Source organism: Vicia villosa, unplaced genomic scaffold (assembly GCF_029867415.1).
Source record: "Vicia villosa cultivar HV-30 ecotype Madison, WI unplaced genomic scaffold, Vvil1.0 ctg.003869F_1_1, whole genome shotgun sequence".
Taxonomy (NCBI): Eukaryota; Viridiplantae; Streptophyta; class Magnoliopsida; order Fabales; family Fabaceae; genus Vicia; species Vicia villosa.
The window spans coordinates 106,426-120,113 of NW_026706322.1; the positions used below are offsets into that span (position 1 = coordinate 106,426).

At 44.7% G+C, this 13,688-nt stretch overlaps 1 pseudogene; it reads right to left on the reverse strand.

Annotated features, from left to right (window-relative positions):
* Window positions 1-6,182: 6,182 nt before the first annotated feature.
* LOC131641595 (uncharacterized) lies at window positions 6,183-8,700 on the reverse strand (annotated as a pseudogene).
* Between the last annotated feature and the right edge of the window lie 4,988 nt (window positions 8,701-13,688).

A 13,688-nucleotide genomic window follows, 5' to 3' on the forward strand; every position in this document is an offset into this window, starting at 1 on the left:
AATAGAAATAGAATTAGGAGCAGGTAAAGTTAGGATATGTCTACCATGAATGAATAAAGAGTAATAGTCATGGTGAATTCGAATCATAAGCTGATTCACCAGAGCCTCCATATCAATCTTGGTTTTCCCTGGAACAGGAACAACATCAAACAATTCACGGGAATAATTAAAATGACGAGCAATTTGAGTAATCATACCCCCCACCGAGATGCCTCCAGAGCTGGAACGACCAACTCTCCCTAAGAAATCTGCCGCAAAAGCGGCCACATTAACTGCTTGATGGTTAGCCATGCAATATAATATAAAAATCTCTCGTTGGGTAGCAACACCATTGCTATCTCCTCTACCAAAAAGAGTGTATGCCAAACCCTTCTGAGCATAACGGAAACACGGATTGTGAATCCTGGATGCTTTGGCCTCTTTGGCCACATAACCTGATAAACCTGTGATCGCTCTCCAAAATTCACCTGCAGCAAAAGAATCAGGTGCAGCACCAGGACCAGAAATTGGGAGACGCACAACCGCACCCAATTGTGCAACAGTAAGCTCATGTTTGTTATTGAACAATCGAAAAGTAAGAGTACCGTAATACTCTCATTCTGTACCTGTCCACCTGTGCTTCAGCCTAAATTCTACCGTACTAAAAAATTCAAGAGTTATTCGTTCAAACGTGGGTGCTTCGAATTGTATGAATTCTAGCATACCCACAGAGTGAAACATAAGGTGAACCTCAGTAGTCAGACCCAAATTATTAAGAGTGTCATTACAGATATACCTTGTGGGGATAATCTTACGCTTTAAATGAGCGGCATACCGGCGTCGATGTTCCGGTTTGATGAAGATTATTTCATGAGGGTTTGCGTCTCTACGAGCATGCTGTCTTGGCCTTGATTGTTCAGCAACATCACCTCGTATGCTCTTCAAAAGGAAAATAGGTTTACTTTCTTTCATTTTGGTTATGGAAAGTTAAAGTAGTCAAGTTTACTCTAATCGGGTACGCCGAGCTTCGATAGATTGTTGTGTTAAGTCTCTTTTGTAAGATAATAGAGACAAGGAACCACAGCCCCTTCGGGTAGGGCATAGGTGGCTAGGGCGGAAAAACCCAGGATCTATAAGACTTACTTCACGCTCTCTAGAAGCTCACTATAGAGGAAGGTAAAGTGATTCTTCCTATAAAATAAAACAAAGATATTGTTCACCGAAAGATAGGCAATTTATTGATTTCAAGAGCGGAAGGGAATACTTAACCTCGCCCCGAGTCCCTGTCTCCTAGTGGTGGGATGGTAAAGGGCAATGTCCGGTTCTGGCCAAGAGATGTCTTTGCTCCATCCCCCTTATTGTTGGTTGGCACAAGCCCTTGTAGTAGTCAGCCTTTCCTCCCCGACGGTCTACACCAGGTATGAACTCGATTTAAACGGGGATCAGAGCAAAAAAGGCCTTTTTCCTTTTCTATTATGCTTTGAGCCGCTTCCAGGAATGGTAAGACTTGCCTTTGCCCTTACTCTATAAATAAGGAAATTCCCTGGTGTTCACTCTAGTTCCTAACTAATTTACGCTGTAGGCATAGAGCTATGGGAATGCTTTCATAGGCTAGGGGGGATAACTCTTAATTAAGTAACTAAGCCGCAAGGCTAGCGAAGGAAAAGGAAGTTACATTAGGGCTACTACTCCTGACTCGAGGGTGAGAATTTGAATCGAATAGATTGAATCAGAAATGCACTTAGAGAGAGGCAGAATAATCGGAAGCCGGAAGAAGGGCATTAGTTAGGCAGCGAATCTTCATTGAAGTGATGTTAGCTAGGTACTTTCCTCAAGCCAGTCCTGGGCTAGGTGTGTATGATAAGTAAGTAATGCTGAGTTTCAAGTGGATATAGCTCTTTGCCATTAGAGCACTCTTGTGGACGAGATTGTTGGAAGAATGTCAGGTCGTAGAAGATACAACTGATCTTATATTGATATTGATCTTTTACGAATGGATCCCGGTTGTTCTAGTAGGTGCGTACTTTTTGTTTTTTTTATTGTTCTTGTTCCTTTCATTTTTATTATCGGGTGTCTTGAACAGTTCACACTCCTTCAATGGAAGAAGAAGGCGATGCAGGGCGCTTAGCTACTGCCTATAAGCAACCATAAGCTTTGACTTAGATAATTTTAAGCTATAATTAATATCTTTTCGGGAAGGGGATCGAGCAGCTTCTAGAAACTATACGAGAATGCAAAGTGAAATCTCTACAATTACTTGGAAACCACTTTCTATAAGATTTCTCTTCTCTTCTTTAATAAGGCAGATTTCCGCATCTATCCTAGCAGCAACAGAAAGGAAGTGAAGAAAGAAAAACTGACTGGACCATCGGGAAAGGGTGATCGATCATAAGGAAGGCCTACGTCTTCATCTCTTGCTTCCAAGTGAGAGTCAGGAGGAAGAAAAGACCAAGCAAGGGTTAAGATTCGTTCTCACAGAGAATTAGGGAGAAGAAAGAAGACCGTAGGACTCTGAAGTAAGGGATATGAGGCTCGGTCTACAGGCCTTACGTCAAAGCCCGGGAACAGATGGGAAGTGCACCAACGCTCGGATATGAATTGGAACCCCCTCCGGAATTAGGTTAATACTAAAATCTATTCCCAATCCCATTCAAAAATCTACGCTACGGGTTAGGGAGGCTAACCATATGAGGAGCCCTACTACTAGGACTTGTTCAAGAAACAAGTTGGTATGGCCCATTACATACCTAATCCCATGGACATATCTGATCATTGAATGGGTCCCTCGACAGGGATAGATACCCGAGTTAGGTATCAGTCCCACCTATCGATCATTAGTACAACGACCTGTAATATAATATACCCAAGACGGCCTGATCAGATGTTTCGGTACCAATGCAGTCAGTCTAATGCATTATGGACTGGATATGGCCCACCTATCTTTCGAGGTCACTAGTTTACACTTTCACCAACCTTTCCCATATACGTTTTTTATGAGCAAGGGATAAAGGCCAGACCGTAATCAAGCTACTAACAATTGGATAGTACCCCTTTCATCGGAGGATATACTGGGTGGAAAGTGACAAATATGAGAAAAGCCTACTTACTAGCCTCCGTGATGGGAAACATCCTAGGTAGATGCTAGGGATTGGTGAGTTAGGGCAGCGAGGGATGGTGTGACATGTCTGGTCATCGATGAGAACGATGGCCGATGATATCCGAGGGGTATAGGCACCGTCGGCTTTTTTACCTCAAAGTAAACTCGTGCTTTTCGTCGTCCTTCCCTATCTAGAGCTGGAACTTGACTAGAAAAATACTTTTTTTCCCATACTGACTGACTTATCTTCCTGTTGGTGGTTGTGAAAGTTCAGATTTCGAGCTTAAACAGCGGATAACCTTATCTTTATGGGGGAGTCTTTAAGGATCGATTCAAAGGGCCAGTGAAAGTACGCGGATGGAGAAATCCAACAAAACCACACCGTACCGGGCCAGTAGACCTTCTTTATCTTAAAGGTTGTCTCCTGCCCCCAACTAGCGAGCGGCTATAACCGATGGGCGCATGGCGACCACTACTCTACCCGAAAACTCGAGTTAAGTGGGGAACCTTCTAATCGTGTTAAGCTTGCGAGCCTGTCTGTAATAGGCCCAAGTGTCTCTGGTGCTTAATATCGAGTCTATTCCAGTGAGAAGCTTCGCAATACCCTAACACTCCATAGGCGAAAGAAATCAATAAGGATAGATATATAGATTACACACATAGTTGTCTGGGCATTGATTTCATGTAGTGCGTACCACTGGCGGAAAGTGATTCGCTTAACACACTTGTTCGCTTGAATATAGTAGGTAGGGAAGGATAGGATATTACCCGTCGGTTCTATTCGGTGGTGGTGGCTTTGCTTTGAATTTATTTCCACTCATTTTGGCTTTTTCCTTTTATTATTCATGCTTGCTCCACTAGCCTACAACTCCATTCCCATTTCGAATCGACCCGTTAGATTAGAGAAGGCTTTTCTGCTTAGCAGACCCCGATTCTCCGCTCAAAACATCTGATCTTCCGACTTAAACAACCGATTACATTTCTATCCTTTTTTCTATGATCAATTCAATAAAGACTTCCTTCTCAACTAACAACCCCTGGGCCTGTTCATAAGCGATATTCTTTGTAGGGCTTTCGGCTCGGCTGCCTTCCTTTATTTTTGGGCTAAGGCTAGCTTTCCTAAGTCAGTTCCAAAGTGCATGAGTGAATCTTGATTTGTATTCAAGGTATGCCCTTTCCAGTTCTGTTATAATATTGACTTCGGTTAAGCTGAGGTTAGCGAAGTCAATCCTTTGCTTGGGTCCTTGGAGGTCGGAGATCAGAGCGCTGTGTTTAAGTCGTCTGGCCGTAAGAAAGACTTTATCTGCGCCATTAAGAGTAAGAGCTTGAGAAGAAGGGAAAGAGGAAGAAGTATTCAAATAATTAACTCCTTTCCCTTTAGGAAAGGTTTACTTTATTCTTTCTTTATATACTTACCTTACTATATAAGACAATATTCTAAAAGACTTGGACGAGAAAAGTAAGATTGAGAACTATTAATAGTAGGAATAGTCTAAAGCAGTGGTTAACTAGAAGAAGAGTCAAAGACTTTTTCCTAGTCGCTGATGGAGACAATGTGGGACCTCGTGCTCTGCCGGTTGCTCTTTTAGATAAAAAAAAATTCCGGAACATTGCCTCGGTAGAAGCAAACCCAACTAATACGCAAGCCCATCTTCCGATACAATCAAATCAAAGCAAAAGTGCCTGCGGCTGTCGCGCCTCTCTCTCTGTCTCTGTACCTTGTGTTTGTCCTTGTTGTTGAAGATTACTAGGGTTATTTCTATTCTTTCCTCCGATCAAATACTGCACATACTTTGTTTGATCAAATTCCCCCCTTTTTTCGGGGTGTTCAGTTTTCTAGGTGTTTTGCCTTTATTTACTTGTATTTGTACGCCTAGCTTCACGTTGACTAGAGAAATCCGAAGCTTTTCCTGGTGCGTCGTGTGTCCTCCGAGTCCTCTCTCTCCCTCTGTGGTTACCATATTTATTTTTATTTATTAATATAACTCCTCCCACTCGCCCCTTAAGTACAAGGTGAATCGGACTCAGCCATCTCGAGATCAATGGGATTAGAAAAGCTCATAGGAGAAGGCGATTAAGATTGTTAGCCAGAGCCATCGCAATATGGATGGAAGGGAATGCTCCTTTATGCTTTAGCCGATTGGGAGCGAGGAGGTAAAGCATGAAGATGAAGGAGCTGTTACAGAATAAGGTCTTACAGAATCCGCTGTAAAAACGGATTCTCCGCATGCCATGTCTGTGCTTTACTGCCTGACTCTACTCTAAAAAGCTCTTTCTTTGCAAGTGGAAAGCAAGATATAGCTATGGTTCTATGGTTAATGACTTCATGCTTGAAAGAATGGTATTCAGGTTTGGCATGAAGTACACATGGTTAATTCCATAATTCAGTAAGCATGGTATAAGAAGAGTATCCACAACTTATTTTTATGCAAATCACTCTATGAATGTAGAAGAATCAGTGGTGGTTGTCTAATAGATAGAGCAAGAAAGCTAGGAGCAGCAAGGGCAGAGATTGGTGAATCTATAGTTTCTGGTTCCTATCTTTCTCTAAAGGTTTTGAAAATGCAATCCTACAAGTACTGTTTCAGCAAGTAAGATTTTGATCCCCAACGACAAGCGAACGAGCATTTTCGGGGACTAGCCCGCTTCCCATTACTCAAGCAAGAGGGAAATCCCGAGCACATAATTAAGGGAGCCATGGAAAGGTGACTGAAACACCAGAAACGACGACTACCCGAGCTAATGATAGAGGCAAGAAGACTTTCCGGCCAAGTCCCACTAATTGATCATAACGATATCGTGGAAATGCTGCGCGGACCCATATATATAGAAACAGAATCACCTTGATACTAAACCAGATCGAGCTCGGGATCCTCTTGAAAATGGGAAGATCTAGGATAGGCGGCCAACCTCCTGGAGAGAGCAATGTGCATGGACCAGGTGAGTAGGGATGCAGCTCCGTGGACCGCTCGTCGGGCCTGATAGGTGGTGGTCTCACACCCTTCTCCAAGGAACCGTACGTGAGACTCTCGCGTCATACGACTCCGTCCCGGAAGAAGGACCCCCCTTTCCTTTGACCAACGGGTCCTCGAACCAACCTTCCCGTTTTCTTGCTCGTTAGCGCTTTAGTTTTCAATAAGTTTAGGCTTGACTAATAGAATATATAGGGCTTTTATCGCTTGTTTAGTATTGCTTTGGCTTCGCCGTCCGTATCTTGCTGGCGCGGAAGCTGGCGCAACTAAAAAAAATGAATGAAGGAAGAAGGCATTAGCATTAAAAAGACTACAAAGGCATTCCGGGCCGACTACAATACAAGTCATGAGCGATAGCGAAGCCGGATAGGCTTTTTTATTTATGTTGAAAGACCCAAAACTAGCTATCTTATAGCAGACAACTCATGCAAGCCTACTCAACGAATCTCATAAGTAAACACTTGTTAGCATCGCAACTAATAGAAAAAAAACGACTAGACTGGTAGTGGAGTGCTCCTTGTTGTTCGGATCTTGACCGGGTCCGAGCTTCCCAAGCTCTTTACTGTTGGGGAACTCTGCAAGGGTCTTACCACCTTCTTGATTTACAATATTTGAGTCTTTGGAGTACTTGGGGATTATATTCCGCGCCGAGGATTTGTGCTTGTGGGCTAGGGTGAATATTGCAGACCAGCGGATCTGGTGGACGACAATCGTTCGGACTTGGTAAAGGTTGTCGCAGCACCTGTAGTAGGACAGAGGACTTACAGCGATGCCCGCAGACCAATTTACGATGTCTCTGTCGCTGACGTTCGTCAAGCAGGCCACGTGGATTGGCCAAGGGCTTCTTCGGCTAATGATACCTCGATCCCACAGCCTCCAGAGTATCTTTTTTATAGGCGCCTCTATCTGTACGGGGAATTCGCTGCTGATAGATCCCGCCATGTGTCCTCCTCCTTCCCCCGCCGCCTTCCGACCGACGGGAGTATACAATGACAACTTCCGGACACTCATGCCCGATCGTGCGACTTCCTCTTGAACGTCTGATGGCGCGTTGCTCTGACCTGAGCTATGCAACAACGAGATCCCCCTCGATCCTTTCCAGATGTGCTGGACGGTCCCCCATAATACGCTTACTTGGGGACTTCTGACTCAAGCTGTTCCAAGAGTCTCCGCTAGTGGAACCCCGTCCAGTAGACTCCCTCTTTCGCTCATCCCCTTCGTCAGCTGTTTAATCGGGATACTCTTACCTAGGTTCCTAAATTTGGAATGGATGGCGGAGCGTAGGTGGCAAACAGTTATATGGATACGGTGCTTTACCCGTAGACGCTTCTCCATCTCTCGCAAGAATTGTATTGGAGTCGTCCTCGGAGGGACTTCCCGAATGACCATACCAGGGAATTCTACAGTACTCTGTGCAGCTATTGTTGCTGATCCTGCAGAGCCTACCCAAAGGTTCAGGCAGGATTGTAGGAAGTGGGTGATACATTTTTGTATTTCTATGAGAAGCTCTACGGCACCCACGATTCCCAGTAGTAAGTCGTCGGCATATCGCACGTAACAAATCCATATGAAATAATGGGTTCTTATTTTGAAGGGGGCCTGTTTACGGGCCAGGCCTCTCTCTGACCTGATAACTAGTCTCGCCTCCCCGCCCAGCTCTATCAACAGGCCCTTTCTTTTGCAATACTTAATAAGGTCTCTCATGGCCAAATTCTTATTAAAGCAGCATTCTCTACCATAGAATTCGATCATCGGGGTCAACCCGGCCCCGGCGGCTTCTATGAAGAAGGCGGCGCAAAGGAGGCTCGAGGGCTTGTTAAGGAAGGCGGCTAGGGCCGACGAAGGGGGGAAAACGAAAGGCGTTTTCTGGTCCCCCCTTCGCCGGGGGGTGCTTGCGGGGGGGGGGGGGTGTGCCACGATGAAACAAGGGAATGAAAGGCCGCTTTACGTTGAATGCTCTTGACCCTGCCCACAATGATGGCTCTGTTGTCTTGGGGAGCATTTAAGCTTGCTTCTTCTCCAGAGTTTTCTTGGTCATCAATACGACCTGTCCTAAATAGAACCGATCTTATTCTCGGAATTTCGTACTTTTGTCGAATCCTTCCTATCTCCTAATCGAGCTTGTGTAGGTAGATGTTGCCTGGTAGGGCCGATAGTAGTACACTATGTGGGACGGAGTAAGGGCCCTTCTCACCTCCTACGAGTCGTCCGACGTAAAAGACTTTATGAATGGAGTAAAAGAACTTGGGATCGTCGATCTCTTCCTTAAAGATTAGGATGAGTCGATGTCGGTCGATGGTGTGAAAACACTTCCTGATGTCGAATTCCAAAAACCAACGAGAGGTTCCCCACTCTTCTTTGATCCTTCTTAGGGCCGAGTAGCGGCCTCGACCCGAGCGGAAGTGCGATGTGTCTGGAAACTCGGGATCATAAATGGATTCGAGTACCATTCTGATCGCCTCTTTCTAGATCTTTTCTATAGGTAGAACTACTGTAAGCGGTCTAAACTTCGACCCTTATTTCTTTCTTCATATTGTAAAGGGGAGCAAAGCCCGTTTTTTTCTCCCTCTATAGATAGATCAAGGCCCCCCAGCCGTCGTTTCAGTGACTCATAAGGCTTCCCTCAGCTCAGTTCTTGAGAATGGTCGCCACCTCTCCAAGGACCGAAATGATTATCCCCGCCCTATGGGTCTACATCCATCCCTAAATGTCGTCGGGTACTGTTAACTTCCCCGCCATTCTTGTAACCGTCACCTGTAATCCGCGCTGGTGTGTCCGCACCCCCTGAGTGGACGAGAAAGATAGGTTTTATCGGAGACTTTGTTCCAGACCCAGGAGTCGACTTTCCCGTATGAGCATTCGGTACATGTATCAGTCCGTGGAAGAGTGAAAGGGTCACCACTACTGAGGATCTCCCCCCTAATCTTAGATAGGTCGTCTAAGGGTTCGCCGCGGTACGTTGCTGTGCTTACACACTAGGCTACCCTTCTCCGAAAGCTCCGCGGGACCACCTACCACTAGTCTTCGGCCAGAGGGGTTTGTTGCACAAAAACGCCGGGACGCAGGCTCCCGAAGAGGGAAGCCCAACGAATGTCAGATGCAAAGCCCCGCACCTCATTAAGATCATATTGGCATACTCTCCCAAAAAAAAAAAGAGAAGACCCCATTAAAGACGAGAGTGAGGTACAACAAGGCCATTTTTGCCCACCGCCCTTCTCATGGAGCCGTAAGTGGACGTTACCGCTCATACAGCTACCAGCCGGCAAGCAGTCAACCTCCCTCAAAAATGGAAGTATGGATGAATCGACATCAAATAGAGGTATTAGGTTTTTTTTCCAGCAATAACAGGAGCCGAGCTTTTTTCACAAAAACATATGGGTCCCCCCCCCTATCCACGCTGCGCGACCTTGACATTTATGAGGACTCACTGGCTCCTTCTCCCGTGTACATCACCGCTTATGATAATTCGATAAGGCCAGCAATAGGCAGGCTGATTGCCGATGTCCAAATAGGCCTGAAAAACGCCAAACCTTTTGGTCCACCTTCTATAGAATTGCGAGAACGTGAGCTTCATGCCTTCTATAGAATTGGGAGGTCAGTTCGTGCCACTAGAGAGTATGGAGATGGCTCCTTCCACCCGGTCCTAGACATCAATACTCCTAGGTCTCGCCCTTTTGGTCATACCGTTATCATCCGAAGAAAAGAATACCCGAAGGCTCTTGCCTTGTGTATAAAGCTTATAAGGATATAACTTTGGGAGGAAAAGAGAAAGCGAGATAAACCCCACCCCTCTCTTTCCATAGGATTCGCGGCATGTCAAGCCGGTTCTTCGCTTTGGCTAAGATTATTCTGCCAAGCGAGTTTCGGCAAGTACATTGACCCCACACAAATCACGTTCACGAGAGACTGGACGCGTACCGAACGAAGATCTTGTCTATTTACGCTAAAACAATCCATATAGGTGGAAAGCTGGAAGCTTTAATAGTTCCCCGCTGAACCTTAGAGTGCTATGATGGGGTATTTCAGTTCGTCCCTACAAAAGAAAATCCGGCTTAGGTGCCTCCACAGATAGGGCATCAACGTTGAAATCCTTCAAAGAGAGCCCAATTAACCACTCTTATCATTGGATTGGCTTTCCGCATCCTCACGGGGCCACTCGGACTTTGAACCTGAAAATCGATAATATAGTATGGAATTAGAGCTCGAGTGGGGCCATCAACCACAGCACAGGTTGGATAATACTAATGAGACAGACCTCCGAATCCGCTTAAAGATGCTTCTTAAGCCTTAGTTCAAGGCAAGATAAATACCAGGATAAATGGCAAAAAATTCTGCTGGCACAGTTCGTAGCATGTCCTAGGTTCTCCATGAATCCAATGATCCATTCTCCATTCTAATTTCTAATGAGTCCCCCATTGCAGGTCCTGGATTATTCTTGGCGCAACCATTAACATTGACTTTAACAAAAGGATGGGAGGGAGCTTCCCATTTGAGAAACTCTACCTCTCGATGATTAAGATCAAGAGCTTTCACTAAACACTTATGGATTTCCTTGGCTTTAGCAATGATGAGATCACTAGGATTATGAGGAAAATGAAAAGAATCATTATGTTGCACCTTCTTTCGCCATGCTCAGATTTGGTGAATTGCTACTTAAAAAATGAAATGAGAGGCCATTCAAGCTCCGACACTGTATGCATACCAGCACCATGGATATTTTAATAAATCTATTGAGGAAGAAGGAGAGGCTAATTTATTTGGCGACGTTGGGTGCCTATCGTCGAGAAAGCGTCAGAAAGCTGGGTGGTCAGCCAAACTCCCTAACTAGTTAGATAAACCTTTCTCTACAATGTAAGTCATCTGTTAAGGATGGTAAATAATATTAATAAAATATTTACCAGAGGCTAGGCAGATAGCTACCATCATCATCATATATGTCATTCCATATTAAGTGGCTGCCTTCCAAGCCAAAGGAAAGTACTATATTAAGCGGGGGGAGGAACACAGGGGAAGCAAAGAGGCCCCGGAGCTTACCAGCCCAAGCTTAGTAGGCGAAAGCTGTGGGGAGTACTGTGAGTGTCGGAATTTTCCCGTGTAGGGAACTGCCCTAGCCAATTGCAAATGTCTTTCTTCTCATTCTATGTCTTAAGCATAGTACACGAAAGAAGAGTATGGCATCTCTTCTTTATGCTTGATAGTTCCAATAGGTAAGCCAGTCAGCAAGCCTATTCATTCCATGCAAGCAAGCGGGCCAAAGAGTAGTAGGCTTTCAAAGAATCCCCTTCACTGCTGTCTGTCCTTTCTTTTCCTTCTTAGCGCGTAGTGGGAAGAGATGGTGCTATTGTATACTTTATCATGCGTGCTTTTATTTTAGGATTTTATCTTGAATTCCCTCAAACTATAAATTTTATAATCGAAGATAGATGGTAGCATAGGAGATAGGGCCTGATTGAGTACTTTGCAATCACCGAACTGCTTTCGCGAACCATAAAGCTTTAAGGTGTAAAGGAAAGCATACAATCTTCATAGCCTTTTTGTACCGCTCTTACAGAATCCGAAATAACCATTGCAAGGATGAATCTGCGTTTATCCCATCCCACTATGAGGGAAGGTTGGATTCATAGATGCACTGATAACACTGATGCCAACTATTATTTTATATAAAAAAACTCCCCCTGAGAATGCAAGCTCCTATCGAATAGGCAAGAAGGAAGGGAAGGCACTTGCGAGAGCTTAGATCCGTATGAGGAAAAAGAAGTTGTGATAGAAAGAGTTGTGAAAGAAAAAGCTGCAAGAGTAAGCGCTCCTCTTGGAATTGAAGCAGTTCCCGAATCAGCTCTTAGGACAACTAGGCTTATTTGTGCAATTGAATCAATAGTTAACCCACGCACAAAATAGGCAGCTTGAGAAGAAGCTCTAAGCCTTGACGCTCTGAGAATTATCCTTTCCGGTGTGATTGAATCACTAACCGCTGTGAGAGTCAGCTTCTTCAATCCTTTGAAACTTAGGAAAGTAAAGTGATAGCCGAGACCCAAAGATCTCCTATATTGATGCTTAAAGAGAGGCAGGGGGCCTAGCGAGCAGTCTAGCTAGATCTGAGCTACTCATACGCTGTCTTAGTTCCCGCTCTTGGTGCAATAAAAGCTGTTCAGGCTCTTTCACTCCTAAATTCAGGCAGTGAGCTTGCTTTGCCAAATAATATGTATTAAGCGGTTACTCCGATTAAACCACGGGGAAAGGAAGGTGCGAAGCCCGATTGACCTAATAAAGATTGCCATATTGCCCTTTCTCAAGATGAGACAGTTGGGATGGAACTTGAACGGGGTTCATTTTCCAAAGTTGGAGAATCCAACCAGCTGCTGTGGGAATAGTGCCTCACGTTCCACTGAACGTTGGGGAAGGAAGTGACATATTTTTTTTACGAGTAGTAGGGGTGTGCTTTATCTATCTTATTGGCTTAAGCATCCTATTATTATTGATTTTTATCCAATTATAATCATATTTTCAACATTAGCACAAGAGCAGATAGGATGGAGACGAGTCTCAACAAGCAGGGCAGGAGAGATTACCTGCTCCGACAACGACTGAAACTTTTCCTATTCGTGTAGCCAGGAGGAATGCAAAGATGCCCCGTTCACTTGAATAGGAACTGGAAAGACTTAAGATACGAATTAGAAGAAGCAGTACTTTCTATCCTTCGGACAATTGCTTTGGGGGATATCACTGCCCGAGAAGATCATCTGCAATGACATTTTAATAATCCAAGGGCAACTACTGGCTCTAAGCCTATCTGCTATTGAATAACCAACAGGTGCCAGTCTTTTCTGTTACAGTAAGAGATGTTGAGTAAAGCTCTGGTCCTATCCGCTGCTGGTGGTGAAGTCAGTGAATTAGTCCCCAAGCTTTCTTCCTTCAAAAAATAAAATTTGTCATTATGAACTAAGACCGAAGACAGGTGCAGTTAATAGAGCAATGTGCAGGTTGGGCTTTTTCAAGGATTGCAAGCTCCAAGCATAGCTAGAATGTGAGATGATAGATTCCTTTGGCCGATTCCCTTGTCATCTCGCCCTCCCCGCTCAAACTCAAAGTCTGTCTTAAAATAGAGGGAGAGGGAGCTCCAGAGCTCTTCCCTTTGGGACACGTGAACTCCACTCTTGGCAACTGCCCTCTGCTGTAGCAAAAGTACCTTAAAGATAAGAAAGAGGGTCGGGCCAAGATCGCCATTCCGAATGTTGAAGAATGGGACTATACTTAGTCATTGCCGTAAAAAATCCAGATGGAAGATTTTTCTACCTCAAAAGCGAAAGTTATAAAAAAATGTGAAAGCCGAATCTCAGGTTCCTAGATAACAGATAGGCGCACAGTAAATAGGCGCGTTGACTCAGTCTAAGAAGCATGGCGACGGTCGAGCGCTCTCTCCAAGACCAACAACAGGCCTCCCCGAAGGACTGAAGGACAAAGGTCGGTCTGAGAAGCATAGGTTTTTATAGTCCAGGTAGGCTATATGAAAGAAGGGGATAAATTGCTCTAAATTTAATACGGTAATATCCCTTCACGCTGCTGCCGCGAAAGCAAACCAATTCTACGAGGACCTGCGCCCTATATAAATCAGTACTTCTCTCTCCGACTTCCTACACCTA